Here is a 10,040-nt window from a genome sequence, read left to right as displayed (position 1 = left end):
AAAGAAATGAAAGAGTACTGCCACAGTCTATAAGTAAGTTAACTTGTTCACCTCTGAGAGATCCTGGCGTATGAATGACTGCGTATTGCTCGCAACCATCGGGATTGTCAATTGCAGCATGTAGGGTTGCTCTCTCCACTGCTTCGTCACCCACAGTTGGTTGTACCACTGCGGCATTCACTCTGGCGGTAGCTCCACGCCCTCGCCCTCTGTTCATCCTTCCTCGTCCTCCTCTTCCATTAGCTTGGCCATGCCCACGGGTATTCAAGGGTATGGCATTGGCATTGGTTGCCTGAATGTTCCTGGGGAAATTGGATCTGTAATGCCCATGCTCGCCACAACCATAGAATTGGACATCAGGGAACTCCATGGTTGTGGTGGTAGCCACAATAGGGTGCTGGTTATAGGTTTGGTTGGCTGGTCTGTTGTCCCAAGCAGTGTTCCTAGCCCTCTTTGCCCAATGATTCCTCCTATTCTGATTGGCCTTTTGTACTTCGAGAGCTAGAGGTTTAGCCCTCAACAAGGCATCCTGAAGTGTTGACGGCCTGAGAGCCTCCAGCCGAGTGTTCAAGGGATCGATTAGTCCTTGACAGAACCTTGCCACCTGTTGTTCCAAGGTCATCTTAGGAGCATATCTCCGAAGAGTGACAAACTTTGCATAGTATTCTTCGACCGTTGAATTCAGCTGCCGAAGTGAAAAGAATTCATTCATTCTCAAGGTCCTATAGGCAGGTGGTAAATAACGTCCCATTATCGCAGTTTTGATGTCTTCCCAGGACTGGGAAGATCCCTTAATATCCATGTCCCTGCAATGTTGCTTCCACCATATCTTGGCATCGCCAGTCAGGCGGAACATCGCAAGCATGGTTTGATTTACGGGTTGGGTTCCCGCAGCTTCAAAGTAATCGTCCATGGCTTCCATCCATACTTCCGCATCTCTCTCCAAATTTGTCCCCTCGCCCTTAAAGATCGGAGGTTGGGCTTGCTTAAGGAGGAGCTTCTTCTCTTGCGCTGCCGAGTATAGAGCAACAGGTGGTACCTACATAGGTTATACGAAATTCTTGATACCATTACTTGAATTTCAAGAGACACGAGACTTTAATAAAAATTCAAAATTCCACTTTATCAAGAGATAGAGATTCAGAGACAAAAAGCACTTTATTGATGGAATTTTATTACAATCGAAACTCCTCAAGGTTTAGAATGACTGATGACCGCTTATTACAAGGCTTTATGGATTTGCGTATAACATACGCCTAGGAAATGGTATTGACATGATGCACTACTTCATTCGTGTAATAGTTCTTATACACATTCTTGAGGGGATAATAAACTAAGATATCGGGCCGGAGTTCCGCTTTCAGTAATCCAAAGGTTTTGACTCGGTTTGCTGGAATCACATTGGTGACCTTCTCCAAGAGCCAGTCATTGATGGTTTGGTTGGAGTTGCCCGAAACAGTTTGATCCAATCGTGTGGGCACCAAGTAGAATATCTCTATTACTCTCAACTCTTCTCCCCAACGTATCTTCTTCAAGTCGGTAGCCAGGCATCCTAGCTTCCGAGCGTCGATGTAGTAAACCCCTCCTGGAAATGTCCAATCAAGTTCCCATCCTTTATCAATGCGAGTGGAGTGTGGCGTATAAGCCTTCAACAGTATCTCCATGACATCTCGCATGAACTGGTAAACAGGGGATCTTCGAGCTTGCTCATAAATAAGCTCAAACACTTGGAACTTCCGATATTCGAGCACGGGGTCTTCCTGCAACACCAATGCAAGGAATTCGGATCAACTACCTATATACTTTCAGTTCCTTTTAAATGTTCAAACAATACGACTTTATTTTCCGAGCCTAACCTAGGCTCTGATACCAGGTGTGAGGTCCCCACCCCGCCGTATCAAAAAACGGATCTGATGGTAAACCTGGTGGCCACTAGATCTATAGCGGAAGCAAACAAAATGGTTCAGGGTTCGACTAGCGGATGATCTCTCTTCACATTGTGAGTCGAGTTCGAGCCTACTAGCAAGGAGATCTAGCTCCACCTCGCAGGGGAAGCGTACTTAACTATCTAGCGATCCTATGACCCACCTTCCAAGAGGAGAGAAGCCTCGAGTGCCTTTTTCCCCATGTTTCAGAGGCACGTACTCTCGAGAATTCCCCGCTCTAGGGGCAATGATCGTTACTAATATTGAGTAAGCACTATGGGGACAGAGAGTTCCCGACCAATCGGGACCACCCATCTCGTAGGCATTGGCAACCTGAGCCAAGCCCCCACTTTCCACCCCCACACTCACACTTCCTCGTGTGACCTAATTACTACCACAAAGGTTGTTCAACATAAATATTCCTTGTTTAATTCCGAATCACATGGTTCGTTAAAACAGCCCTTCAACCAGTATTGCAAACAACACCAAGACAGAATTCTAGTAAAAATTCTACTCAACCTTATTCATAAAAATTCCAATGTTCTGGAGGTACAACATCCCCCCTCCAGCGAGAGTTCACTCCTCCCGTTGTCGCCTAGCTGCCCATACAACTAGGTATGTCCACCGCATAGAAAGCACGTCATGGACACTCCCACCGCATAGAAAGCAAGACGTGGGTTCCCACCGCATAGAAAGCAAGTCGTGGGTATCCACCGCATAGAAAGCATGTCGTGGATTCAAGAGTCCTAACGAGGAACTCTGCCCCCTGTGATCAGTAGGGGGGTCAGGACTGATTCAACATTGGAAATAAAATGAACATGTCGAGCGAAATTTTCCCTAGCAAACATTCTTTCCTCTTGCAAACAGCATACCCATCAGACATTACCTTCCTACTTTAGAACTTAATGTACAATGATTTCAATGCCGAGGTTTCCGTCGGATTTCTCCAACATGTTTGGGGATATGAGCATTCCTAACTAGCGTATGCAATGTTTAATTTAAACAACTTGAATAAAAATATGATCTACCTCTTCCACTTCTTCATCGATGGCCCGTGAGATGGCCGGTATTTGCTCGTCCATGGGAGCCTTCCCCTTTCCGTTGACATTGCTCGTTCCTGCTTCGCGATCATGGGCACCACCGAAGCGCGTCCTCTTAACCGGGGCCATTTCTCACTACTTTAAATGATTAGCTTGGAGAAGGAGCTAAGGTTCACAAGCATCATAACAGTCCAATGGGTAGATTAGTGACATCAATTAATCCCTCCTATATGAGAGTCTAGATTTCTTTCATAAGCAATCATTAAGGATGGCACATAATCCAATGGGAACCGGCTCTAAGATAATTATTCGGCTTGCATGATCAAGAATAATTAAGATTTCACTATTAGAATTACCAGAGAATTGGATTAAGTATGATTAAACTATTTCCTAGCAATTAGATGATGCCGATTTACCCTATGCATATGTGTGAGAAAAAACCAATTCTTAGAGACTTAATGACGGATTAATTTCTCCTTAATCACGTCTTAATGCATAAGAAAAAATGAATTCAATTAGGCTGCAATGTTAATGAGTGATTACAATAGTGATTCTTCAATCTGCACAAATACTAGCTTACCGATTAATTACTATGCTATCTAGAGAGAGAAGATTATGATAATTATGCTCTAATCATTAATCGAGAGTGAAGAATGGCTGATAATTCAGCTATGGAATGATGATTTACATAATAGAGTATGAATAAGGAGAATTTAGAAAGTAGTCATAGAGATTTCCGACTAGGAATAGGCATAATGTACGAGAAATTTTGATGGTAGAGAAAGGAATTTACAGATAGCATTAATTAAACTGTCGTTACCGTGATTAAGAGCTGGTAATATTCTCAATTTTCTGATCTAATCGAGCTTCTTGAGATGAAAATTCGGCAGCACCTCCCTCCTTGCTTCTTCTTCAATAGGTGTGTGATCCGGCAGCACCTCCCCAATGTGTGTGGGTGTGTGTGTATGCACTGTGTGTGTGTGTGATCATAAGTGTGTGTGTGTATATGCAGGTCTTTAAATAGGCTCCTACAGGCTGAAAATGGATCTGGGTTGCTAAATGCATCTGGGAGCTTCTCCAGTTAAGCATGGCAAGTCCAGTTCTCTGCCCACCAAGTGTCAGGTTGGCTTGGTTAACTGGTTCTGAACCTGAGTTGTAGGCTTGGCAGCTTTCCCAAGACTCCCACAAAGCAAGAGGGCGCCCCCTAGCTGCTAAAGCTGATCTGGAGTGGCCTGGGACCTGTTCCCACACAGTCCCGGGCCTCCGGTGCCTCCCCGGACAATTTTTAGGAAATTTGGTTCTAGGCTAAAACGGGTCATACGAATCGGATTTTGATGCCGTAAATTGCCATATGAAGCTCTAACTAAAGCGTACTGGCCCGAGTACCTACCATATTTAGCAGCCCCCGGGGTCCAAAAATGCATTTTTTTCAAATTCGGGGTACGGGTGCAGTTTTTCAAGACGGTCGAGACTGGACGGTTCGGGTGACCAAAAACTTACTATTTTTGGAAATTTTTCACAAAAATTATTTTAATTCACATTTTGAAGCTTTATAACATTCTAAACATCATGGCACTGACAGAATCTGGAAAACTGCTAAAAATAGTAACTTATTCCATTGTATTCATTTCGTGGTACAAGGGTGCTCTTGTGATCGGGTCAGAGACGTTATATCCTCTATGCCATGCTTGGGAAAAGGTTAGAGAACATGATGCTTTTATTTTCTTTGACCATGGTTCTACTCACAATTTCATATCCACGGAGTTGGCCACCAAGCTAGGAATTCAAGCCTATGATGCGAGATGTCCTACCTGCCACTGGTGCTTTCAAGGGGCAACAAGCTTCAGTCACTCCCTTCATTGGGAAATTGAGGCTCCAAGTCCAAAGCTATTGTGAGGTCCCCACCCCATCGTCTCAAACGACGGATCTGATGGTAAACTTGGTGGCCAATAGATCTATAGAGAAAGCAAACAAAGTGGTTTATGGTTCATCTAGTGGATGATCTCCCATCACAAAGTGAGTCGAGTTTGAGCCTACAAGTTTGAGCCTACTAGCATTGAGATCTAGTTCCACCCCGTAGGGGCAGCGTGATTAACTTATCTAGCGATCCTACGACCCACCTTCCAAGAGGAGAGAAGTCCCGAGTTCCTTTTTTCCCATGTTTCAGAGGCACGTACACTTGAGGCTTCTCCGCTCTTGGGACAATGAGTAATAATAGCGTCAATTTATAACACTATGGGGACGGAGAGTTCCCGACCAATTGGGACCACACTTCTCATAGGCATTGGCAACCCGAGCCAAGCCCCCACTTTCCACCCCATACTCACACTTCCTTTGTTACCTTATTACTACCACACATGGTTTTTCAACACATAAGTTCATTGATTAAGTTCCGTTTCACAAGTTCCTTAATACAACCCTTCCACCAGTATTGCAAACCTGCACCAAGATAGTAACTCTAGTAAAAATTTTACTCAAAACTTATTCATTAAAATTCCAATGTTCTGGAGATACAACATCCCCCTCCAGCGAGAGTTTACTCGTCCCGTTGTCGCCTAGCTGCCCAAACAACTAGGTATGTCCACCGCATAGAATGCACGACATGGACACTCCCACCGCATAGAACACAAGTCGTGGATATCCACTGCAAAGAACGCAAGTCATGGATACAGGCCCTAAGCTAGTAACTCTAGCTACTGCGAAATCATCGCGAGCCGCCCCCTGTGATCAGTAGGGGGGTCATGACTAGTTTCAACATTGGAAATAGAAATGAATAGGCCGAGCTAAATTTTCCCTAGCAGAAATTATTTTCTATCTCAAACAGTATATCCAACAACCATTCTTTCCTACTTAGAATTTAATATACATTTCAATTCAAATGCCGAGGTTTTCGTTGGACTTCTCCAATATGTTTAGGGATATGTTCTCTCCTAACTTATCGTATGCAATGTTAAATTAAACAAACTTGAATTAAAATGTGACCTACCTCCACAATTTCCTCGTCATTGTTGCGTGAGTTGGCCGGTACTTGGTCGACCATGGGATCTTTTCCTTTCCCATTCGTGTTGCTTGTCCCCGCCTCGTGGTCGTGGGAACCACCGAAACGAGTTCTCTTTACCGGGGCCATTTTATACTCACTACTTAATTGACAACTTGGAAAAAAGAGAACTAACATTCGAGAGTAACATACAACCATGATGACGGATTAGTTTCAATAAGCAAACCCCCTTGTACGAGAGGTTAGACTTACTTCAAGACATAGAGAATCCCGATAGCACCATACGTATTCTATGGGAATAGGCCCTAAGGTTAATTACTTGGCCTAGATAATTATGAAATTTAAATTTTTTTACTTAATCAGTTCTACTAGAGATAAAATAGACGTGCTTAATCACTTCTTAATGCAAGTAGAGAATTGCAGATTTATTGTATGCATAGATGGGAGGATTTCTCCCTTCCTAATGATTAATGATGGATTAATTTCCCCTAATTAAATCCTAATCCATGAGCAATTGATTCTAATTTAATTATTTACACATTATGGAGTAATAGAATGCAATGGACCATTCCCACCTCAAGGCTGACTTGATTTTTAATCACAACGGCGACTAGTGGATGATTCCTTAAACATGCATTAAACTATGATTAAGAGTGACCAATCTCTTGCATGATTACTAATTAGATTAATATTATGCAATAGATCATGGATACGGAGAATTAGAGAGTATCTAATGAGTATTTTGACTATGATTATGCATACTAGATGCGGAATTAACAGGGTATTAGAAAGGGAATTACAACAAGCATGAATTAAATCGAAGATCATCGAGGTTACGGCTGAATTACTCTCAAAATTCTGATGCAAGGGCCTCATTGAGATGAGAAACGGGCAACACCTTCCTCCCTAGCTCCTCTTCCAAAGACTATGTCCGCGGGCAACACCTCCTCAAGGTGTGTGTGTGTGTGTGTGTGTGTGTGTGTGTGTGTGTGTGTGTGTAGGAGTGTGTGTGTGTACTTAGTGTGTGTGTGAGCATATATGTATGTGTGTGTGTGTGAGCACACTCTTAAATAGGCTCTCCCAAGCTGAATTTCGACCTTGCTTACTATTTGCATCTGAGAGCTACTCAACTCATGCATGTCAAGTTCAGTTGAACACTTACCAAGTGTCCAACCTGCATACTATAACTCACAAGCTTTCTCTCTCTTGCATGGGATCAGCCCACGAGCCCCTCTTGTGTGTCAGGGCACCCCATTGCTTCGAGACTGGGTTCCCAGTGCCCAAGGCTCGGTTCCCGCACAGCCTCGAGCCCCGGTGCCTCCCAGCACAGCCTTAGGAAATTTTGACTTTAGGGTAAAACGGGCGATAGGAATCGAAATTTAATGTCGTAAATTGCTATACTAAGCTCTAACTAAGGTGTACCTGTCCGAGTACTTGCCATATTTAGCAGTCCTCGGTGTCCGAAAATGCATTTTTTTCAAATTTAGGTTACAGGTGCAGTTTTTCGAGACGGTTAAAACTAAACGGTTCGGGTGACCAAAAACTTACTATTTTTGGAAATTTTCCACAAAAATTATTTTTATTCACTTTTGAAAGCTTTATAATATTCTAAACATCATGGCACTGACAGAATTTAGAAAACTGCGAAAAATAGTAACTTTTTCCATTATGTTTATTCCATGGTATAATGGTGCTCTTTTTGGTCGGGGTCAGAGATGTTACAACCTCCCCAACGTGAAAAATTTGAGATGTCCTCATCTCAAGAATTTATTGGGATAATCCTTTATGAGCATTGGTTCGTCTTCTCAAGTATCGTCTTCTTCAGGATAATCTTTCCACTTCACAAGGTGCTTGGTAATTGTCCTGTTTCGTAGCTTTCTTTCTCTTGATTCAAGGACATAATCAAGTTGAAGTTCGAGAACTCCTTGTGCTGTCATAACTATCTGATATGAGTCCAAGAGTTGATCGGAGTTAGGAATGTAGGGTTTGAGTAGGCTGACGTGAAATACATCATGAACCTTTACGTTTGCGGGTAACCTGAGCTTGTAGGCCTGGTCACTCACAACCTTAGTGATTTCGAAGGGTCCACAATATCTCGGGCTTAGTTTCTTGTTCCTTCCTAATGATAAGTTGCTTTTCTTCGGTTGGACCCATAGAAAAACGTTTTCTCCTTCCTTGAAGGTCCGTTCTGATCGATTCTTATTTGCGTAATGATTTTGTCTATCCTAAGCGGCTTGGATATCTTGGCGAATGGCTTTAGTCTGAGCTTCCTTGTCTTCTAGCATCTTCTTAGAGGCTTCTACCCTGATGGTTGGGTCTGAAAAGTTAACCGGTGCTAAACAGTCTTGTCCATAAAGAGCTTTGAAGGGTGACATTCCAATGCTTCTGTGTTTGGAAGAATTGTAAGCATATTCTACCAAAGTAAGATATTGTAACCACTTCTTTGGCTCTTGCGAACAATAGGCCCTGAGAATGTCCTCAATGACTTGATTTACTCTTTCAGTCTGCCCATCTGTCTGCAGATGATACGTTGTGCTGAAGGCTAATTGTGACTCAATAGATTGGAAAAGAGAAGTCCAAAACTTTGATGTAAACTTGGCATCTCTATCACTGACGATACGCTTGGGTAAACCATGTGACCTAAAAATTTCCTTGATGAATACTCGACTAATATCCGAAGCAATAAAGGTTGTCTTTATGGGTATTAGATGAGCCACTTTTGTGAGCATATCAACAACCACGAATACAGAGTCATAACCTCCTGTAGAAGGTAATCATGTAACAAAGTCCATACTAATGCATTCCCATTTCATCTGGGGTGTGTCAAGAGGTTAAATTTGCCGTGGTAATTTGATTCTTTCGGCTTTAATCCGCTGACAAGAAAGACATTGCCTCACATAGCGAAGTATGTCTCCTTTCATTCCAGACCAAAAATAACTCCTCCTAATAGCATGAAGAGTCTTAGCATAACTTGGATGTCCTGATGTAGGGCTATTGTGTACTTCATACAGAATAGTCTTCTTTAAAGCTGGGTCTCTGGGTACATAGAGTCTATGTCTGTAGTAAAGACATCCTCCCATAAGAGAGTAATCTTTAGCTTCAGGCATCTTATTCTGCAGGACTAATGATACTATACGTTGGTATTCTGGATCTACCAAAGATGCTTCTTTGATTCTATCCCAGATAGGGTTATTTGGAATAGAGATAGCTCCGAGAAAAGATTTTTGGCCAAGTCCATCTGCAATGGCATTATCCTTCCCTGGTCTATACTTTATGTCAAGGTCATATTCTTGTAAGAGTTCTATCCATCACCGTTGTCGCATATTGAGAATCGGTTGAGTAAAAATCCATTTTAAGCTCTTGTGATCTGTGACCAGCTGAAACTTGCGTCCGAGAAGATAATGTCTCCACAACTTCAGCGCATGTATCACCGCTAAAAGTTCTAAATCATGAGTAGGATAAATCATCCCTCAGCTTTCATGAATTATATGCCACCGTTCTTCCTTCTTGAGTAAGAACTCCGCCCAAAGAAAATTTGCTAGCATCGGTTGCTACTTCAAAATCCTTACTAAAATTTGGAAGCTTTAAGATAGGAGCTGAGACCAAGAATTCTTTTAGCTTACCAAAACTGGACTCGTGCTCGATCTTCCATTCGATCATCATTTCTTTCTTCAGGAGGTCCGTCAAAGGTGCAACAATACGTGCATAGTCCTTGACAAAATCCTGTACCATCCCGTTATCCAAAGAAATCCTCTTACTTCGCTGATGGTGGATGGTTGAGGCCAATCAACGATATCCTTGACTTTATCTGGGTCCACTAAAATCCCTTCGGTCGATATGATAAATCCAAGATAATTGATCTTTGGTGAGTAGAAGGTACACTTGCTCGCTTTAGCGTAAAGTTGGTGTTCTCGAAGAAGATCTAGTACTTTGCGAACATGTTCTTCATGATCTGCCTCGTCCTTAGAATATATCATAATGTCATCAAAGAAAACCAAGGCAAAATCGTCCAGATACGGTCTGAAAATATCCTCCATAATTCGATTGAAGCTTGCAGGAGAATTTATTAGACCAAAG

Source organism: Adiantum capillus-veneris, chromosome 18 (assembly GCF_014529385.1).
Source record: "Adiantum capillus-veneris isolate H3 chromosome 18, ASM1452938v2, whole genome shotgun sequence".
Lineage (NCBI taxonomy): Eukaryota > Viridiplantae > Streptophyta > Polypodiopsida > Polypodiales > Pteridaceae > Adiantum > Adiantum capillus-veneris.
The sequence above is the reverse complement of the archived record's forward strand: the minus strand, read 5'-3'. Positions refer to the sequence as shown.